A 21,647-nucleotide genomic window follows, 5' to 3' on the forward strand; every position below is an offset into this window, starting at 1 on the left:
GCTCTTGTTGCCCAGGCTGGGGTGCAGCGGCACAGTCTTGGCTCACTGCAACCTCTACCTCCCAGGTTCAAGGAATTTTCATGCCTTAGCCTCCTGAGTAGCTGGGATTACAGGCACCCGCCACCACGTCTGGCTAGTTTTTGTATTTTTAGTAGAGACAGAGTTTCACCATGTTGGCCAGGCTGGTCTCGAACTCTTGACCTCAGGTGATATGCGCACCTAGGCATCCCGATGTTCTGGGATTAGAGGTATGAGCCACTTCTCTGACCGATCCTTACCATTTGATAGAACAAATGTTATGTTGCTCAGCACATAGTTCAGGTAGCCATTTTGAAATTCACATCTGACCACAGGGGGCCCCTTCTTCTCCTCTCCTGATGAGCTTGAGTTCTCATCTCCCTGTCTTGTATGTCATGAGACCCCTTTGTCTACTGTGGCCTTAATGAACCCAGGAAGGGATTCTATATTGCACATGAGTGTGGGAAAGAGAAACTGTGACTTGTCTTAGGGAACTGATTTTTTGTTTTGTTTTGTTTTGTTTTGTTTTGTTTTCCGAAAGCTGGCAGAGACTCTTTCTTTCCTATAGCATAGTTCTTTAAATCTTACACTCTTTTACAATCCTAACTAACTTTGTGATCACGTCTTCCATAAATACACCAGAATCCCAGTCAGAATACGCACGTAGGAAGGGAATAGTCTGGAACTCAAATGATTAGATGAGTTCAGGGAATATGCCTAATGATGAATTTTGAGCTGGTTTTTTGAGTGTCGTTTTCACTATCTTCATCATATCCATCAGCTTCCAGCTTCCCATAGCTATCATAGGCTAAGAATAAAACCAGACTGGGTTTCCCTAGTCAGCATTCTCTTTGTCTAATCTTCAGAGGTAAAGTCCAGATGCTGTAAAGCCTTGGCTGGTGCGGTGGTATAGGGCTAGCAGCATGTTACAGAAAACTATGGCCACGCAGTCCTGGGGAGGAAGAGTCTACAAGTGCAATGTGGGGAAGGAGATGTAAGAAAATATATGATTGGCCAGGTGCTGTGGCTCATGCTTGTAATCCCAGCACTTTGGGAGGCCAAGGCGGGTGGATCATCTGAGGTCAGGAATTTGAGACTAGCCTGGTCAACATGATGAAACCTCGTCTCTACTAAAAATACAAAAAAAAAAAAAAAATTAGGCATGGTGGCATGCACCTCTAATCTCAGCTACTTGGGAGGCTGAGGCAGGAGAATCACTTGAACCCGGGAGGCAGAGGTTGCAGTGGACCAAGATTGTGCCATTGCACTCCAGCCTGGATGACAAGAGTGAAACTCCATCTCAAAAGAGAAGAGAAGAGAAGAGAGAAGAGAAAAGAGAGAAGAGAAAAGAAAAGAGATATGATTTGGGGATTCTGCTGCCTTGCCTGGGTCCTGGCACAGGACTAGTGGATGCCTGACTATGCCTGGTTGTCACCAATGAAAATTAGCATCTATATGATTCTGGAGGAAAATGGCAATCTTTGGGAAACTGTGCCATCTTTTAATACACTTTTTCAGTCTTCCTAATGGTCTGCTAACTACATTTTGGAACTTATCCAAAATAGATCTGGAGGTCTATGTCTTCCTTTTAAAAAATTAATTGACTTAAAATAAACTTTATTGGCAACAGTCTACCTTAAATTAAATGCATGTGTTTTTAGTGTATAGACTGACCAGTTTTGACACGTGATCCCCACCTTGACCCAGACACACAACATTCCCATGACTTTAGAACGCTCCCACCTGTCCCTTCACATCCCTCTGTCTACCCTCTACCCCACCCCAAGCCGCCTAAGCTAGTTTTCACCACTATAACTTTTGCATGTTTTAGAACTTCACATAAATTGAATCATATAGAACATACTCTTTTTTATCTGACTTCTTTGAATTGGCTTTATGCTTTTAAGATTCATCAATATTACGATGTGTCAGATCCGCACAAAAAGTGTGTCCCTTTTTACTGCTGAATGGTGTTTCATTCCAACGGTGGACAGGCATTTGGGTTGTTTCCAGTGTGACTATTATGAATAAAACTGCTCCAAACACTGGTGTATAAGGCTTTGGCGGCATTGTGGTTAGCTTGTTTTTAAAATTCTGATAGATAAATCCATTGGACTGAACTTGCTGGTTCATAGGTTTAATTTTATAAAAAGCTGCAGAACTATTTTCTACAGTGGGTGTGGAGTTTTACATTCCCATCAGCGAGGTATGTGAGTTTCATGTGCTCCACATCCTCATTAATTTTTGGTATTGTCAGCCTTTTTAATTTTAGTCATTCGAGTGTGTGAAGTGTTATCTCATTTTAATTTTAGTTAGCACTTCCATGATGAGTAAAGTGGAACATCTTTTCATATTCTAAGATTAAGAAAAATCTTAATACCTGAATATCTTTGTCTGTTCAAATAGTTTGCCATGCTTTTTTTTAAAAAAATTACTTGGATTGTTTGGATTTTTATTATTAACTTGTGATATATAAAAATTATTATGGATCCAATACATGTGTATGTGAATGTATATGTGTGTATATGGTGTGTGTCTGTGTGTGTAAGAGAATCTTTATATCCTATATCATTTTTCTGTTTTTACTCTAAGTTCTGGGATACATGTGCAGAACATGCAGGTTTGTTACATAGATATACATGATGTAACATGTTGGTTACATGATGATGATGTATTGCATGATGGTTTATTGCAACTATCAACCCATCATCTAGGTGTTAATCCCTGCATGCATTAGGTATTTATCCTAATGCTCTCCCTCCCTTAGCCCCCCCACCCCCCCCGACAGGTCCCGGTGTGTGATGTTCCCCTCCCTGTGTCCACGTGTTCTCATTGTTCAGCTCCCACTTATGAGTGAGAACATGCGGCATTTGGATTTATGTGCCTGTGTTAGTTTGCTGAGAATACCTAAAGGATTATAAATCATTCTACTACACAGACACATGCACATGTATGTTTATTGCAGCACTATTTCCAATAGCAAAGACTTGAAACCAACCCAAATGCCCATCAATGAGAGACTGGATAAAGAAAATGTGGCATATATACACCGTGGAATACTATGCAGCCATAAATAAAATGAGTTCATGTCCTTTGCAGGGACATGGTTGAAGCTGGAAGCCATCATTCTCAGCCCCTCATGCTGACAGTTTTATATATACTTATTATTGTATATAATATATAATTATATACACAGTTTTTTATATACTGACAGTTTGTCTAATTGTTTTATCAAGTACTGATTGTGAACTTGTTTTAGTTCACTTATTTTAGTTCAAGGATAGTGTTTACTGTTATTTGTTTTAGTTCATTTCTTAATAAAGCTTGAAGTTTCAAGCTTTGCCATTAGATATATATTTATTTAAGATAGTATATCTTCCTTATAATTCTCTTTTTCTCTTTAATACTCTTTATTATGAAGTCTACTTTTAATATGTTGATATAGCTATGTTAGCATACTTTTATTGGTTTGCATGTTGTACATTTTCTTTCCTTGTAATTCAAGTAATTTTTCTTTTTTTAAAATAGCATTTCTTTTAGGAAGTACATATTGCTTTTTATCTAGTCTGAAAAATTCTGCCTTCTGATGAGATCTTGAGTCTATTTACGTTTACTGTCATTATTGACGTAGTTGGATTTAATCGTGCCATTTTGTGATTTTCTTTCATTTGTCACTTCTATTTGCTCCTCTGTTGCCCTTTAACTGCTTTTATTTTATGTAACTTATTTTTAGAATTCCACCTTATTCTCTCCACTGCAATTCTGTACTAGACATATTTTAAACTTATTTTTAGTGGTTGCCCTAGGGCTGACAATATGAATCCTCAATTTGTCAAATATTATATAGAGTCAGCATTTTGCCATTTCATACTTTATACTCCACACCCTACAGTTCACAATTCACATGTTATAATTCACGCTTGCTGCCTCCTCCCACTCAGAACACTTCACTTTCCAGATGTAACAGAATTATGAGATTGCAGTCTCACTCACCTGCCCACCATCATCCAAGCTCTTCTTGTCACACATCTTGTATCTATAAATGCTATAAAATTTAATTTACAATATTATTTTTAAACAGTTTTTAAAAGAAATTAGGAAAATGGAAAAGTCTTTTTTTATTTTCCAACATAGAGCTACTTTTAGTATTCTTTATTCTTTTGTGAAATTCAAGTTTCCAATTAATATCATTTTCTTTCATCTTGAGAATATTACTTGGCATTTCTTAGAGTTTAAGTCTACTGGTGACAAATTCTTTGGAAAAATCTAATTTAACCCTTGTTTTTGAAGGATATGTTTACTGGATGTACGGTTCTGAGCTGTTTATTTTATCTTTCAGTACTTTAAAGCGGTCTTTTTATTATCTTCTAGTATTATTTGATAAGAATTAATAGAAAGGTATACAACATTTCTCTTTTTTTGTAATATATCATTTTGCTCTGGTTGCTTTCAAGATTTCATCTTTATCTTGGATAGTGTTACATCTGCTTTTCTTTTTATTTATTCTGCTTTGGTGTGTGAGTTGAAGTTTTATAAAAACCTGGGGATTTTGCAATTATTCTTTCTTCAGATACTTTTCCTCTCCTATCCTCACGGTCCTTTTGGAACTCAAAATATTAGCATACACGTATTAGGTTGTAGCATACATATACTACACATGGTATTTTCTCGTGGGACCAGGAGACTCCACTCATTTATCCTCAAGGGTTTATTTTGATCCTTTGTACTTCAGATGCAATGATATCCATCAACACCTTTGATTTACTGACTCTTTTATTCTGCGAAGCTTACACAGTAGAATTTTTGGTTCAGGAATAGCCTTTTCAATGCCGGAACTTTTCATTTGGTTTCTGCCATGCTTTCCGTGTCTTCACTGAGGCTGTGTCTCCATTCATTAAGATCATATCTTCCTTTAATTCTTTCAATATAATTACAAGAGCGCATCTGCGCCATAAAAGGGATATATTTCTGATGGCCTGTTTTCCCCTATGGGTCATATTTACTTATTCTTTTGTATATCTCATTGTTATTTTGTTACTGTGTCCTGGGACATTGTAGATGACACATTGCACAGCCTCTGAATTCTGTTCTCATCGTCTGAAAACTGTTGATTTTTTATTAGCAGGCAATATAGTTACTGCCGATGACTTTGAATTTCTATAGAATTGCTTTTTTAAATATTGTATTTTCTTAAAATTATTTATGTATTTAGAGATGAAGTCTTGCTGTGTTCCCCAGGCTGGAGTGCACTGGTGTCCTCATAGTTCACTGCAGCCTTAAGCTACCAGGTTCAAGTGATCCTTCTGTCTCAGCCTCCTGAGTAGCTAGGGTCACAGGCACACACCATAATACCCATATCATGTTTTGTTTTCAATAGGGATGGAGTCTTATTATGTGGCTCAGGTTAATCTAGAACCCCTGGGTTTAAGAGATCTTTCCATCCCAGCCTCCCAAAGTACTGGGATTATAGGCGTGAGCCACCAAGCTAAACCTAGACTTGGTTTTATGCTTTGTCAGGTCTGATCTATGGAAAGACCAATTCATTTCCCAATTGAACTTCTGAAATCTCCCTTCTCTAAGGATTTTTTGTGATGATGTGGTTTAGGCTTTGTGAAGGTGGGGCCACAGCAGGAATTACCCTAGGGGGTGGCTTCTATGCCCAAAATGAAACATCTAGCATCTCAGCTCTGTGCCTGACTGCTGTTGATGAGATGTCTTTAACATCTCTCCATCATAGCAGGCTGGACTCCCGATGTCCTTCAGCAGGACTCTCCTATCTCTGTCCTCTGCTTAATCTCCCCTTAACATAAACCCTTAAGCAGGTTTATGTGAAGACGGGAGCAGTCATCGCTGCATAAGCATATGCAGCCTAGACTTATGATGCGTCCCCAAAGGGATGCTCGCAATCGCCATGACGCCCCCTTCTTCTGCCCCACAGACTCCCAAACCACTCACACTCTGACCCCTGCCTTCTCACCTCCGTGGAGTTGCCATTCTCCGCATGGGGGCCAACTTACTGCACTGCTGTTCAGGGAATTGCTCCCCCACAGAGAGCCAGGAGAATCATGAGTTTCCCTTGTCCCCGTGGTCATATTCTTATGCTGCACATTGTCCAATGCCCGAAAACAGTCACTTCATAGATATGGTCTAGTATGGTGCGTGTTTGTGAGACCAGTCCATAAAAATTACTCTATCATAGTCTGTGACGTATTTAAAATTCTATTAAACTAACGGTAATTTTTAGAACAATGCCTCTGCTAAACAGAATACCTGACACATAATGAGTGTTTCTAGGGAAGCAGATGTGCATTACTTGAGCTGTTGGCATTGCCTTCACTCTTACATCAGTCAGGGGAATTTGGCTCCTGACTTACTATCCCCATTTTAACAATGTGGAGACTAAGGCTGAGGCAGGATGAGTAATTTATTCTGTGTTATGTGCTAAGAAGGGCAGAGCAGCAATTTAAAGCCAATTTTGAATGATTTCAAAAGTCATACACATGATATATATCTCTACCCAAAACACTTGCATATGCTGCCTTTACCAACCAAATCATACAGGAGGAAGCAGAATGTTTGAGCTGATAAAGACCCTTTATAGAAATGCCCAAGAAAAACTACCTGTCTCTAAACATTTTGGAAAAAACCTCTAAATAACGTCTTTCTTGAAGCTGTGATTGCCAATTATTGATTCCCTGCAGAAAGCAAGCAAATACATAAAGATAAATGGAGTACAACTTTTCTTGAGAATTAACTAGAAATGCTTATATAAATAAAAGTAAGGGTTCATTACCATTTTGTAAAAATCTGAATGCTTATGTTACTTTTTCTGAAGCGGAAAATACTCTGGTATGGGTATTTTCATCATCTCTTGCTGCAATATTGCTGTGGAAAAAGTCACAAAGACAGAAAACCAGGAGCCTGTATTGCTTTCTCATGGGATTACAGGTCATTTGCAACTCACCTGGCTAAGCTGAACTCCAGAATTTGGACCAGAGGCTTCAGGATGCTGGTGCAGTGCAAGTCTGGTCCACGTGTCTCCTCATCCTTTGAGGGTCATTGACTACTCGCTGTATCTTCTCTGCATACAGTTCATATGAGTGCAAGACGGCTCAACAGACCTGCATACAAGTTTAAATATTTTGCATACACTTCATTCCATTGCTGAAGCAAGTTGCATGGTCAAATCTAACATCTCTGGGCAAGGACAGGCATTAATACCACTCTGCTGCACTGCAAGCTCACGCAGATGAGCAGATCATAAAATGTGATTGATGCGTGATAATGCAATGACCAACCTACCACCATGGGCAGGACCGTCTATTGATACTGAGCCTCTTAGTAAAACGAGCTCAAGAATCCAGAACTATCTTCCTTCAGTTCAGCTGTCTGATCAAAAACTTGAAATCTGGAAAGAGTGATATCTGGAAAACCTACCAAAAGTGGCTTTGGGAAAATATCAGTTAATGTCAATTTCATTAATTATTCAGGGAAATCCAATCCAATAAGCTAAAATATGAACATATGTGAACAGGTCAATAAGATTATCTTTACTTTCTAAATTCCTTTTCAGGATTTAGAATAATTTTGGTAAAGGGGAACATGAAATAATTATAATTTTAATTTCTTTGAAAAGACATATAATTGTATTTTAGACACTGTAATTCAGTTCATTATTTTAAAGTTAGAATATAAAAATGAACTCAATATATTTGCATGTAATAAAATGTGAGAAGTATATTAGCTCTTGTTTCTTAAAATACAACTATATATTGACTTTTGAAACATTTAGAATATAAAAGCTCATGCTATCCATTTCCTTACATTCTGAATATTTTAAATCAGAAATCAAGTCTCATTGAGTTTTCCAATTCTCACACAAATACAAGTTCTAAACTTACCTGTAGAATTTAGAAGTGAATTATTTGACTGCTTTATTCATGCTCAAATATTTCTAAAATTTTAACTATCCTCATTAGTATTTATATCTTACCTCTCTTAAAAAGGACATTTCATGTAATTATTATTTTTTTTTAGATTTTAAATGTTTTACTATAATACAGACTTATTTTTAAGCTCTAGCTGAAAAATACCTCTTAACTCAGATGTTTATTTTTTTACTTGGTACCTCTTAGTTTAGATATTTTTTTTTCTTAGTAGTTTTTATAGTATAAACAATTAGTCAAAGAATATGGTTATGTTTAAAATAAAGTATGTTATTTATTGAATACAAGCAATAGTTCAATGATTTAAGTTCTATATTTATCTTCTCAGAGTAACTTTCTGTCAGTAAGAGCAGATTTATGCAAACACATTTAATAAACAATAGTGTATTTCAACATCTTTAACCCACTTTTGAAGAAATATTCTACGTAATTCAGGAAAAATAATTTTAGTAAGAAATATTATTCTTAACATAGATACATATATTTGACACTAAACATATATTTAAGAGTTTATTAGACATTATCATGTATTTTTACAGAAATATCATAGATGCTTACATAGAATCTGGAAAACTTTAAGTTTCACCAAATACTCATGTACTTTGGGCTTATAGCGTATGAGTTTTAGCAGAAGAGAAGTGAACCAGAATAGAAGGAGGAGGGGATATTCAATAAGAGATTAAAAACTGCTTTCTCTAGGTAAGAGATGTGGTCTTCATTTGATGCTCAACTTCAACAAATAAAATTCTACAATGGAAAATGTGTGATTTACAAGATATGTTAACAAGTTATAAAACCTAAGAAGTGGATTTGCATTTTTTAAGAGCATAAAAGTATTAGTTTGGCTATTCAAATGCATTAGGCTGTCATTTAGGTCCTCTTTTTCTTTATGTGCCCAATACTTTCATCTTTAGACCTCACTAATGCTAGACGTCTTCTTGTCCTACTTGATAATTTTATATTATATTTTATTCAGCCTAGTGATGTGAAGAATATGTTTACAATATGTTTACATTGCACATTGGTTTCTTGTCATATTTCCAGAGATTGAATAATGACTGATAACAAGAGATAGGGAGGTTTTCAGGATTTCAAGTCTTTTTTTCTAGGACTTGCTTCTTTTTGATAAAGCAGTCTCTACACTGGGTCTTTATATAGAGTAATTTTCTCTCTGTCTATAAACAGACCTGGTTAAGGAGAAATGGCAGAACAATTTTAGAGTATGGAGTATCAAAGCAGAGCACATTATTGATGTTAATAGTTTCTTAATTTATGAAATGTGGCATGTTGAGTGCTGTTCTAAATGCTTTCATGCATCGATGCATGAGGGTGCTGTGTGCAGTCATGCCGGGTCACATTGCCAGGATCATCCTCAAGGACTGAATGACCCACTTGCAGGACTGTCAGAACAGTGGACGCTGACTGATCACAGCGAGGTCTGTCTCCAGGAATAACCCCTGGCCCGAGCAAGCAGCCTCACTCCCACTGGAGACATCTTTGAAGGGTCATGGGCCAGCGCAGTTCCAGAAGTTCCCCTACATTAGTATTTATATTGTGTGATTAATTCAGCTACTTATGTTGCATTTATATTTATGTTGTTAGATTATTGCTGTATCTATGTGTTTATGTGTTTTGACTATAGTATGTATGCTGTTTGTTTAATTCTGTATCAATTTAAAAAAGGAATGAATTAATGGCATTTCCAGCAACCTGGATGAGATTGGAGATGATTATAAATGAAGTAACTCATGAAAAGAAAACCAAACATCGTATGTTCTCACTCATAAGTGGGAGCTAAGCTATGAGGATGCAAAAGCATATGAATGACACAGTGGACTTTGGGGACTCAGGGGAAAAGAGTGGGAAGGGAGTGAGGGATAAAATACTACAAATTGTGTGCAGTGTATACTGCTCGGGTGATAGGTGCACCAAAGTCTCACAAACCACCACTAAAGAACTTGCTCATGTAACCAAACACCATCTGTTCCTCAATAACCTATGCAAATAAAAAAATTAAAAAATTTAATGAAAAATCAGTCTAAAAGAAGCTCTTAACCCTTAGAGTCTTGTGGTCACAGTCATTTACATCCATATTTTTATTGCAGCAAAATAATATGGTGATGAGCAAAGCACTTTGAAGCACAGAAACATTTACATTAACATAAAATTATATGGAAGAAATGGAATGATAATTATATTCAAGGAGAAGAAAATGATGTAGAAATGCCAACTGTTATTTGAGGTTTTTCATGTATATTTTCAATGGATGATCTGAGAGATAAAATCATTCTGGTATTTAGATTTCACTGGGTAAATTTAAGATCACGTGTCTAATTTTTAACCAACCCTTTTTTATTTCTAAAACTCCCATATTTGCTGATATGAAAATTACATTATTTACAACTATTTCAAAGTATATCAAAAGTTTGTAGCTGCCACTTACACTTGCAACATTGTGGGAGGGAATATATAGTTTTTAAATTTATTTTTGGTGTTAAAAATAGGCAAAAATTTCCATCAAATGAGGTGATCCCGAATTGTCTTTTGGCTAAAAATTCAGTGATGTGCTCTTATTTATTCTAGCAAGAGAGTCAGTGCAATCCAGTCTTTTGTGGTGGTCACCCATTCATGGTGAAAAAGAAAATTATTAGCAATGGAAGAAGTAATATCATGAGGCAAACCACAAACAGGACGTAGCAAAAGATGTTAAGATTTTGGGGAAAAGTATATTTGATTCAGTCAGTTAGTAATTTAGGAATTCTCTCTCCCAGTTGACGATCTAAGCTTTTCAAATTCAAGGAAGGTCTACATCAGCCTGCTGCTCACCTTCATAAGTCTTGACAGGACATAATAAAAAAGTCCAATGAGATTCATATTAATCAAAGCATTGCTTAATTAAACTTAGCCTTCCCAGAGCTGCCATACAAATTACCACAAACTTTACGGCTTAAAACAATAGACATTTATTTTCTCACAGTTCTGGGGGCTGGAGAGTCCAAAATCAAGCTGTTGGCAGAGCTACACTTCCTCTCAGGGCTCTAGGGAGCATCCTTCCTGCCTCACCCAGGTTTTGCTGCCTCCTGCGTCTTGGCGTCTGGCAGCATCGCACCCATCTCTAGGTTCGGTGTCATATCGTTACCTCTGAGTCTTTTTGTGGACCCTCCTGTCTCCTACATGGGCACTTTTCCCGGATTTAAGGCTCACCTGACTCCAGTCACCCTCATCCTGATCTTTAATAACACCCACAAAGACCCTATTTCCAATAAGTCACATTCTGAGATTCTGAGTGGATGTGAAATCCAGGTGGACACTATTCGACACACTTGCATTTTATATAAGCCATGTTATCAAATGTCCTTGCCACTCAACAAAAATAAAAAGAAGAAAGTAACTGTTTGAGAAAGGAACTTGTTGTATCTCATAGATGAGGCAGTTTAGGTAGACTGACACCTGCCAAAGTCAAAGCTGAGATAGGATTCCAGGATATCGGGTGACAAGTGCCATTCTCTGTGCACCAGCCATTCTGTGGTGCTGGCTATTGTCCTTCCTCTCCACCTAGTCCATGTCTTCATGAGGACCAGCGGCGCATGTCCCCATCACTAGCCTTGTACTGGCATCTCCTTGGTGTTGGCGTCACTGAAGGACAGGGAAAGGGAAGTGTTTTATGAAACTTTGCCTCCAAGATAGATGGAAGGTTCCAACTCTACACATCCTTCCCAGCCCATAAGATGACCTTGACTTAAACGATGGAAAAGTGCTTTCCAGCAGATGGAAGTCCTCTGTTCAAAGGATGAGTCCATAAGAGACTGCATAGTCTAGCCCTTCAGGTACTAAAGGCATGTGATGCTCAATTAAAGCAGACAATCTGGCTTTCTGTGTCCTCATAACTGACCCTGATCAGAAAAATATGCTTAACCGCTATGGGCAAAACACTGCAGTGTGCTTCAGGAATCACGCTGATCTTATTACTATGTGACCTTTTACATTTGTGGCACTTGTGTGTTGTCCTTAATTGTCGTGTGAGTATTATCAGGATAAGAAACATCTACGATTTTTTTGTGCAATCCATTTTTTAGATTGCTTAAAATGAAATATGTTTATCACCTCTGACATTTTACTCTATATCTTTATAAAAGAAATATATTGTATCTGGAAGGAAATTATATTCCCTTGATATATTTGTGAAGACTGAGAAAAAGAATACATTTCTTCCCTCAAAATGGAGAGTCACTATAAGCAGAAGGTGGTGGAATTATATGGAGGCATAAAGAAGGCAAACAATAATTCCATTCCTCTGCAGGACAGTTGGAGGTCTGACTTCAAATCTTTATCCAGTTATTCCATGGTTCAACTGGAAGAACTGCTTTATTTCCAGGCAAGAAGCATCATTTGAGATTTTCCATGTATACTTTCAATGAATAATCTGAGAGATAAAATCATTCTGGTATTTAGATTTCAGTAGGTAAATTTAAGATAATGTGTCTAATTTTTAGTCAACCCTTTTTAATTTCTAAAGCTCCCGTATTTGTTGATATGAAAATTACATTCTTTACAACTATTTCAACTTATAACAAAACTTCATAGCTGCCACAATAGAATAAAGAGGACTTATTCTATTGCGCATTTCAGAAAATGGATCCACTACCAGCAAGAGAGGCAATGACATTATATGGATCAGCCGGCAGGATTGTCAGATTCTATTGATCAACTCTTCCTTGTGGCACTAAACACTCAAAACATTATCACCAGCATATTTACAAACTTTGTGGATTTTCTACATTTTCAAACTACAATATTTCTGGACATTCCAGCTTTATAATTTCATTCGAACAAATATTTGAGCCAAACAGACATTATGTTTTTCTTCCCTCTACTCTTCCAGCTGGAATCATTGCAGGAGTTTTGCTCATCTGCCAAAACTTAAATCAACGGCTTTATCTTGTCATGAGCGAAGCATAATAAGAATTACATCCACAACAATTGTCAAAGTGTGGTTCGTACTTAATTATCATAATGGAGTTCTTAAATTAAAATTGAGTCAATATATATATACATACAAAGGTGAAAAGGTAAGTGGGGTATGCAACATAGTAGGATTATCATCAATCTCTGAAAATGAGAGATCTTCCCTTTTATGTGAAAAGACAGAAGGCGTCAGCCTGCTCAAGCTGGTCTAGAAATAAACTACATTAGCATTTACAACAAACCCATGGCACTGAGAGAGATAAATATGGCCTATATGAATACATTAATGATATAGACTGATGATATTGGAAACATAAAGTACATTAATAATGATACGATTATTAAGTAAATTTACTTCTTAACTATCTTATCAAAATAAAAAGAATTTAATCTTAGATGTTTTGAAAAATTCAGAAAACTAACACTTTATGTAAGTTTGAATAAAGATATCACTATAAACTGATTAAAGTATAACGAAGGAACCTCTCTCTTTAGAATGGAGAGGAACTGGGTATGGTGGCTCATACCTGTAATCCCAGAACTTTGGGTGGCTGAGGAAGAAGGATTGTTTGAGCCCCAGGACTTTGAGACCATCCTGGGTAATATAGTGAGACCCCATCTCTAAAAAAATATATATATGTATGCTTCTTGCGGGGAAACAAAGCAGTTCCTCCAGTTGAACCACAGAATAACTGGATGAAGACTTGAAGTCAGAGGGGCATGGTGGTGTGTACCTGTAGTCCGAGCTACTCAGGAGACAAGGAAGGAGGATCACTTGAGCACAGGAGGTTGAGGCTACAATGAACTATGATCACACTACTGCACTCCAGCCTAGGTGACAGAGCAAGACCCTGTTTCTAAATAAATAAAGAAACATTTAAAAAATAAAAATAGCTGGATGGGGTGGCTCAAGCCTGTAATCCCAGCACTTTGGGAGGCTGAGACAGGCGGATCACGAGGTCAGGAGATCAAGACCATCTTGGCTAACACGGCGAAACCCCGTCTCTACTAAAAATACAAAAGCTAGCCAGGCGAGGTGGTGGGCGCCTGTAGTCCCAGCTACTCGGGAGGCTGAGGCAGGAGAATGGCGGGAACCCGGTCTGGGCAGAGCTTGCAGTGAGCTGAGATCCGACCACTGCACTCCAGCCTGGGCAACAGAGCGAGACTCTGTCTCAAAATAAATAAATAAACAAACAAACAAACAAACAAATAAATAAAAATAGAATGGAGTAAATAGGAGAATTTAAGTGTAATCAGAACTCATGTTAGCTTTGCCAGGTTTGATTGTGTTGTATTATCTAAGCAGGACACAAAACACAAACCTCTTCTCCTCTGTCTGAAAGTGCAAATCTGAACTTGCTATAAAATTAAAGCTGATGTCATTTTGCAAGAGCTTTAAGATCATAGGTGAGAGTTTTCTCACAGTTACTTAAAATTTAGTTAAGTGAAGGTTCATGTTATATATAAGATTTGGATGTTTTTCCCCATAAAAATAAATTGCAGTTGTAACGTTTTCCCAAAATTAATGATACTAGCAGATGTGCCTACAGAATCAGGGTTGTAATAACTCATGGTCATATGGTTGGACACACCAGACACAAGATTTTGTTGTTGTTCATGTATTTGTTTTTTCATTTCAAGTGATTCTAATTAGTGATAAATGACTAAGGTACCAAAGAATAAACTAGAATTATTTTCTTAAATAGAATACTCGGTCTGTCAAAGTTTTCAAAACAGCACATTGCACAATGAAAAGCAAGCTCCCTGGAAATACTGACTGTTATTCAATATTTCTCCATTACCAGTAGGTCTTAACCAAAGTAAATTTTGGTAAAAACTTATTCCTACAAAGAGACTTAAAGTTATAGTATGGAAGAAAAGACATGTACTGTGTGGATACAAGATCCAGGGAAGCATGAGGACCCCCATCTAACAAATCGGACGCCGCCCAGAGCCTGAGAACTATTGGCAGCCTCAAGAGGTTCATGTAGAGTCAAGTTCACTGACAGTGTGACCCTATTGTTCCCTGAGAGTCGATGGGCCATTCCCCTTGCGGGAAAGGGAATCAAGTTACATACCGCAGGCTTAGGTTTTATTTCAAAGTGCCATGCTCAATTAGTATACACACACTAATCTGTTTTCTGAAATTATATTGCCCTAGAATTCTGAATTGTGTTATAAATTAGTCTTTCAAAATGTCCACAGTAATCCTCCTCTGGCAGCTATCACAAGAATTTAAAGTTGTTCTAAAATCTACACCTACAAAAATAAACAAAATACCACAATTGTTTTAAAATGTTTTTCATGCCATATTAATAACATCAACAACCAGAGTACTCATTGGCAAAATAAAAATAAAAAACCGACACTGGTGATATGAAGACAATATTGGTTCTACTCCTCCTGCCCTCTATCTGCAGAAGATCCTGGTCTTTTTTTCTACATATTGACACTTTCTCCATGGAGTATTCCTTAATCTCCTTTGTTTGAGAAGACCGCAATTTATCCAAGTTCCTTTTTCCTTACCACACAATTAACACCTCCTTATACAGTAGCTAATGTGCTGATTATTTTTGTCTAGCAATTTAGCACTTGATAATAAATGATTCTGTTCTTCAATTTTCTTTGACTATGCTGCCTGGTTCCCAGTCCTCTTATAAACATGTGTGCAGACCCAGGGCCCTACTGCCTGGGATCCCAGCCCTGCTCCTTTCATTACAAGTGTGTATCATCTCAGGAAAATCACACAGACTTTTTTGGCCTTCATTTTCTTGGTGCAGAATGGAGACAATGATAAACAATAGTCGTATGGGTTGTTGTCCGAAGTAAATAATGATTACATTCAAGTATGTAGAGCTCTCTCGGAGATGTAGTAGTGTTATATAGTGTTAGCTATCATCATCATTGTTTTATTGTTATAGTTATTTTTATCCTCAATGCTGGTGACCCTCAGACCATATCATTTGAACTCTGCCTTGCACAGGTTTGATCACACGGTGAGGGCTCCATGAGTATAGTCTCCTTGTGCATGAGTGTGGGTGCGATTCAGGTTTAAACTCTCAACAACACTGCTTTTGGTCACCTGAGTAGGTCTACGCAGTCATGTAACACAACTGTGAGATGCAGATGAGACAATAGTAGAGACATAAACTCATAACACATCAATAAAACATGGTACCGCTTCTAATGCAAAGCTTTTCTGAAGATCGTGATGACACAGAGTAGAGGCATTGAAACAAGCCTGGGGAAGCTCTAAGGATAATATAAATGTAGCAACTATTGAAAACATTTTTGTTTCTTTAATTCTATTTATTCATCTAAATAAATTCAATGTCATCATTTGAAAGTTCAAGCTGGGCACGGTGGCTCACATCTGTAATCCTAGCACTTTGGGAAGCTGAGGTTTGCAGATCACTTGAGCCCAGGAGTTCGAGACCATCCTGGACTACATGATAAAACTCTATCTTTTAAATAAATAAATAAATATAAAAAACATTAGCCAGGCATGGTGGCCCACACCTGTAGTCTCAGCTGCTCGGAAGGCTGAAGTAGGAGGATGATCTGAACCTGGAAGTTAGAGGCTGCAGTGAGCTGTGATCATACCACTGCAGTACAGCCTAGGCAACAGAGCAAGACCTTGTCTCAAATACATATACGTATATATATATATATTTTTGTCTCAAATATATCTATTGTCTCAAATATATATATATATTTCAAGAGCAGATTTAATATCAGGAAAGCGTTAAACAAATTAGATACATTCATGTGGCAGAATATGACACACCCATTCAAAATGCCATCATAGAACATATCAAATGTAAGGAAAGTTGTTCATGATCAATGTTAAAGGAACAAAGGTCAGTATGGTTGAAGTTTCATGAAGAATGAAGAGGCGGAAGAGAAAGCAGAGAAGGAGGGGGAGGAAGAAGAAGGGAGTAGTAGGAAAAAGGAGGAGGAGGAAGGGAGGAAGAAAAGGTATTTTCTTTCTGCTGAGTAAATTGAGTTTGAAACAAAAATATTTCTGACTGAAGAGTTTAATCTAAGCTTTGCGTAACCTGAATCTACGCCTGAGGCTCAGTTTTATTGAGAGAGGGGAAGTAAGAACAAGTAAACAATGGAAACGTCCCTTGCAGAACAATTGCTCTTATTTTAAAATAGAGTACAAACTGAGATGCTGCCCATAGCTCAGAAAAATCACACGTATATTTTTTATCTGAAAAAGAAAACAGATTAAAAAGACTATTTAGAAATAAATTTAATAATCAAGCAGTGTCAGGACACTCATGGCAAAAGAAAGAACAATAAGCACAAATACAAATCAATGTATATATGTTGTATGTCTGTTTCTCAATTTACTTTCCCTTAAAATCCTGCTAAATAAGACGTACTTATATGTTCTGTATATTGATCTAGAAAGCTGTCTCACTTTATAAACACTGCAAAATAAACTGTATATGCAGTTCTTAATTTGTTCCATTGGAAAATTTTTATAGAAAATGCAAGGAGTATATATTGCATGTTGTTTATATTTGCATGCCATCCCACGTGATTATTTTGAATTATAAACTAGAGGTAGTAATATTTATTCCATTTGTCATATTTAATCGTTTCTACTTAAACATTGTTTATTAGGATGAGAGTCATGAGACCTTTTGAAAATTAAAAGAGGAGGTCTTTCATCTGACTTGGTTACAGACGCAGGCCTGGGGAGCTCATCAAGATCCCAAGCAGGAGACCTTTAAAGTGTCAATCTAGTGAGATGTACGGGCTTTCTTAAAAACTCAAACATAAGACACAACCTGGGCAATAAAATGTATAGGAAGCAAATGAAAAAATGCTAGCACTGACTCTCTATTCTGATCATTTATTATTGATGCTGGTATTCATATATCAGAATGACTAATATATTCATACACTTCAATTACATTACTATTACAGTCTTATTTATTTTACATAAGAATATGAACTAATGATATACATATATTTATACAAATGCTTATATCTAGATAGATATTCTCCTCCATTCATGCATTTAGGATTCTATACCTATTCTCTAAAAAAAGTAAGCCTTTTCATGAACTGAATCAAAACTTCAAGCACTGTGGCTATTCTCAATTTCCAATAGAAAACAAATTTCATGGTTCAATTCCAAATCTCTATTATATATGTGTGACTTGTACTACCTAGCAATTTTTATTTACAGGTTAAATAGGAACATAACAAAGTAAAAAAAAATGCAAATAAAATTGGCAAATATATAAATAGCTGCATGTATGTGTGCTTATTTCATTTTCTGAGATGTCTCAATTTCATATTATGTGTTGGAATTTGTCCTGAATGCATTACAACCAAGGGCATGTTTCCACTGTTTGCTTAGCCAAGAAATACTTTGTGGGTTATGCATTTGGTTAAAATTAAGATCATAGGGTGATAATAGGGATGAATATTTTCTGAATGGAAGAGTCACAGGTAAATCAGAAAAAAAGGAGAAGAAAGTAAATGTTTAGTGGCATCTCATTTTGGGAATAGACTGGCTGTTAGAACAAAAGGAAAAAGACGACAGTGAGATACGGGAGACAATAGAACTCTCCGACACAATCCTGTATTAGCTTACAAATATTTTCCTTGTTTGAGGTAAACCAAATAAAAAAAAATGTAAATCTCGTTTAGATGCTGTGTATAGAGGGAGAACGCAGATACATTTGCTCTGGCAAGAACATTTAGTAGTAATTAAATGCCACAGGAAGAGGAGATGGCTGAGACGGCTGAAATGGGAACTTGGAACAGAAATCTCTGACATGCAAGGACTTTAAATACAAGACAAAGGACAGTCTGTTGCTATACTAAGGTAGAGCTAGAAACTTCTTTCAGATACTTTATTTGAAGAACCCCAGTAATCTTCTTTATAAAGAGCATCTTTATGTTGTTTGCTTTCCTTTATTTTTTTTTTTAATTTTAATTTAAGTTCTGGGATACATGTGCAGAACATGCATGTTTGTTACACAGGTATACATGTGCCATGGTGGTTTGCCTCACCCCCCAACTCGTCATCCAGGTTTGAAGCCCCACATGCATTAGGTATTTGTCCTAATGCTCTCCCTCCCCTCGCCCCCCACCCCCCAACAGGCCCTGGTGTGGGATGTTCCCCTCCCTGTGTCCATGTGTTCTCATTGTTCAACTCCCGCTTATGAGTGAGAACAGGCGGAAAAAGCACCTTTATCTTAAAGTGTGTTGTCCAACTTGTTTCTTGCTCGTTAATGTCGCTGAGACAGATCTGTTTGAAGATATCCCACTATCTGCTTGAAGCCATCGTATTTTACAGCACACACACACACACACACACACACACACACACCCCCCTCCTTGGACATACCAGCAGATGACCCTGACTAGAATGTACACTCGTGTGTTCCGTAGTCCCTGACGCACCGATCTTTTTCTGACACATCTTTGTCCTGTCCCACTACACTGTTTGGCAGAAATGGAGGAAAGAACATTTAAGGTATTTTGCCAAACATGGGCGGGCGCGGTGGCTCACGCCTGTAATCCCAGCACTTTGGGAGGCCGAGGCGGGGGGATCACGAGGTCAGGAGATTGAGACCATCCTGGCTAACACGGTGAAACCCCGTCTCAACTAAAAAAATTTAAAAAAAAAATTAGCTGGGTGCGGTGGCGGGCGCCTGTAGTCCTAGCTGCTCGGGAGTCTGAGGCAGGAGAATCGCTTGAACCCAGGAGGCAGAGGTTGCAGTGAGCTGAGATAGTGTCACTGCACTCCAGCCTGGGCGACAGAGCCAGACTCCACCTCAAAAAAAAAAAAAAGATATTATGCCAAACACAAGCATGTTCAAAACTGATTGCACAGTAGAAAAAAAAATGTTACTGAGTGCAAAAACTTATATCAGCTGATTTTGACTTTCAGTATGACATTGTGATTCCAATTAGGCAGGTGGCTTTTAGAGGAAAACGTTTCTAGTTTTGAGTTTGGAATTTTATGTAGCTACCTCCTTCCTAAGTGACTTGAAGCAATAGAGCAAGAGAAGTTTTCACTGACTGGAGTCAGTTCGGAAGAACGTATGGAATTGTCCTAAAAGAAGAAAATATGATATTTGAACAGCAGTGGGTAGCAAAGGGCCCAGAAATGGATGAAAGGCTTTGCCCTTTGGGGAGAACGTCTATCGGCAGGGCACTCTGTGAAGCGACTGGGGTTTTAGGTGCAGGCCACATAAGGAACGGTTGAACTGTGACATGAACTGTTTCATTACAGCAGAGTTTAGTAAAGATGTGTGGCATGCAATGTCCTCAAGCCTTTGGCTTTGTGGAAAATTGTTAAAAGTGGTTACATCTTACATTTGGGTTTATTTGTAAGATGGGCTACAATAAGCAGTGAGATAATTCAACTTCAAACTGAAAGAGGAAGAAAGGAGGGAGGGAGGGAATGAGGGAAGGAAGGAAGGAGTGAGGGGAGGAAGGAATGAAAGCGAGAGGGAGGGAAGGAGGGAAGGAGGGAAAGAGGCAAAGAGGGGAGGAGGGAAGGAAGGAAGGAAGGAAGGAAGGAAGGAAGGAGAAAGAAGGAAGGAAGGAAGAAGAAAGGAGGCAGGGAGGGAAGGAAGGAAGGAAAAAAATATAAATCAAAGATGACCATGAGAATCTCTATAGTCTATATTAAATTTTCCATAATAGGTAGGGGCTTATGCAGGGGTGTGTGTGTGTGTGTGTGTGTGTGTGTGTGTGTGTGAGAGAGAGAGAGAGAGAGATACTAAAGAATAAGGAAAGCCCAGATTAAAGAACTTGGAGACACACAGGTTATATTAAAATTTAACAACATGAACTTGAACTATGGGAAGCAAGTATTCCACTTATTCAATCATTTGTGTAAATAATTTTAGGCACAGAGTTAGGTTCTGGGGGACACAGGGGTTAGTAAAATGGTCTCTTTATCATGGGTGTTTTATTTATTTATTTTATTTATTTATTTATTTATTTTTGAGATGGAGTCTCGTTCTATTGCCCAAGCTGTAGTGCAGTGGCAGAATCTCAGCTCACTGCAACCTCTGCCTCCCTGGTTCAAGCGATTCTCCTGCCTCAGGCTGCTGAGTAGCGGGGACTACAGGCACACGCCACCATGCCCAGCTAATTTTTTTGTATTTTTAGTAGAGATGGGATTTCACCATGTTGGCCAGGATAGTCTCAATCTCTTGACCTTGTGATCCGCCTGCCTTGGCCTCCCAAAGTGCTGGGATTACAGGCGTGAGCCACTACGCCCAACCATGATTAATGAATTAAGAAACAAAGTAGAAAGAAATCTTACCTTTGGCACAAATAATGTGAACTAGCATACACTAGGTAAAACTTCATAATATTCACAGTTCTAATTTTAAAACAAAAAGCAGAACTACAGAAATATAGCAGCTATTTTAAGTTCACGGATAGGATGCAATTCTATCTAGAAAAAGATTCTTTCCATTATCTAGTAATCCGATGTCATTGAAAGACATCAAAAACTCTTGTAGGCTTCTTGCCTTGCTTTTCCTGGATTTAAAATCCTGGAGCTATTCTCACAGACCGTATGGGTCAGGGCTCCACATAGAACATCGCATTTTCCACCCTGGAAGCTTTGCAATGGAAACTTTGCAAAGTTCGGGGTGCAGCTGAGGGAAACAAACAGGAGATACAGAAGGAACAGAAGCTGGGACCATCAGGGAGTTATTACCACTG

At 37.7% G+C, this 21,647-nt stretch overlaps 1 long non-coding RNA gene across 1 annotated transcript in view; it reads right to left on the reverse strand.

Annotated features, from left to right (window-relative positions):
• Positions 1-6,180, reverse strand: part of LOC139356133 (uncharacterized) — an 18,819-nt gene extending 12,639 nt beyond the window's left edge. Inside the window, exon 1 of the long non-coding RNA XR_011607530.1 lies at positions 5,996-6,180. This is a non-coding gene — a long non-coding RNA (uncharacterized lncRNA). The remainder of the gene's footprint in view (positions 1-5,995) is intronic.
• Positions 6,181-21,647: the final 15,467 nt, after the last annotated feature.

This window comes from Macaca nemestrina, chromosome 9, assembly GCF_043159975.1.
Source record: "Macaca nemestrina isolate mMacNem1 chromosome 9, mMacNem.hap1, whole genome shotgun sequence".
NCBI lineage: Eukaryota > Metazoa > Chordata > Mammalia > Primates > Cercopithecidae > Macaca > Macaca nemestrina.